This window comes from Octopus bimaculoides, chromosome 7 (assembly GCF_001194135.2).
Source record: "Octopus bimaculoides isolate UCB-OBI-ISO-001 chromosome 7, ASM119413v2, whole genome shotgun sequence".
Classification (NCBI taxonomy): Eukaryota; Metazoa; Mollusca; class Cephalopoda; order Octopoda; family Octopodidae; genus Octopus; species Octopus bimaculoides.
Genome location: NC_068987.1, coordinates 32739797 through 32741529, shown reverse-complemented (window position 1 = coordinate 32741529; position 1733 = coordinate 32739797).

The following is a 1733-nucleotide window of genomic DNA, read 5'->3' as shown; positions in this document are numbered from 1 at the left end:
CGTTTATTAGAATATAACGAAAATATTAAATGAATTTATATAAAAATACTTATTTTATCAATAAGTAAAAGTACTTCTTCTAACAATAAATAAAAGATAAATATTTAACGATATTATTCTTATTGTAGCTTTAGTTTAAACTAAAATTTTAACTTATCTAATCGAAGTTTTAGGTTAAACTAAAATTATAAACGTTACATTATTAACTTTACGTTTATTAGAATATAACGAAAATATTAAATGAATTTATATAAAAATATTTATTCCACCAAAAAATAAAAGAAAAATATTTAACAATATTATTGAAAATAAATGCAAAGCTTTTTCTATATGTGACTGTGGATTTTCATGGGTGAGTTCAGGAAATGTGGTTCTTTTCTATATGGCAAACAATTACAGAAAACTTCACAAGAGCATTTAATTTAATGAAGTTTATTTTAGCTTTGCCTAAATGTTTGCCTTTCCTCACTACTTTAACCTATAGCTACTGACTCAAGAAGAAGCCACTCATAGCCGGTTTTGCATGAGACAGTCTCTTACCACGGCCTCAGCTGCTGTTCAAACTGGAATTCTAGTGGCGCATCTATTTGAGCATTCAGAAAGCATGACTATTAGTTTGAGTCACCCTGACGAAAACTCCTCCTATACTTTATGGGTGCACCTGTGGCTTGCTTCTCAACCACTTGTTTCCAAGTCCAGTGCCTCTGCCTGGCACCTTGGGCAAGTGTCTTCTATAGTCTCTGGCCGACCAAAACCTTGTGAGTGGATTCGTTAGACGGAAAGTGAATGAAGTTGCGTAGGCGGACTAATGTGTGTATGTGACTTTCAATTTTCCTCGCATAGATGAGCGTTGTTGTTGTCTTCACTGAGGTTATCATGTCAGATATTTGTTTTTCATTGCACCACCCGCGTTATAGTACACGCTCAACCACTGTGAAAAATAGGGAGTCTGTAACAAAATCCTTACAAACTTTGCGACTTATAACTTGAATAATAGACATGAATATATACTAATAACGATAAGCAACTTTGCATAAAATCGGTTGAATAAAGAGAAAGATGTTAGACAAAAATCTCAAAAAGTTCTAGTCATTCCTTCACGTTTTTAGCACACTTGAAAGAATATAGGCTCTCACTGTGCTCAATCCTTGGGGAAATTTTATTGAATTTAAACCTGAGAACGCTCCACTGGCATTCCTGATTCGTTTGCTACCAATAAAATTTACATGGACAACTTGTCTTCGGTAATAATGCCAGAAACACAGTTCATTAGCCAATTTTCTGTTGAAAAATAGAGGTTTGTGTAAAGAAATGGTATCACAATACTTCAAAGACATTCTTTAATCATGGAATACTGAAGACGGTCACGTTGGTATATTATTTGTGGCACAATGTAGCACAATGTGGCACAATGTGCCAATAATGTGCTAATAATTGTTCCAAACAAGCATAATTTTTTTTTGGGTCCGTTGAGAAATAAGGTTTTGTGCATCACAAATACACTCATAACACTCCCTGTAGATCGCTGCATTTTTCGACTGGAGCACCACTTTTAGTCGAGCAAATCGACCCCAGAGATTATACTTTGTACACCTAGTACTTATTCTATCGGACTGTTTTACTGAACCGCTAGGTTACGGGGACGTAAACGCACCACCATTGGTTGTCAAGCGATGTTGGGGGGACAAACACAGACACACAAACGTATACACACATGCATATATATATATACA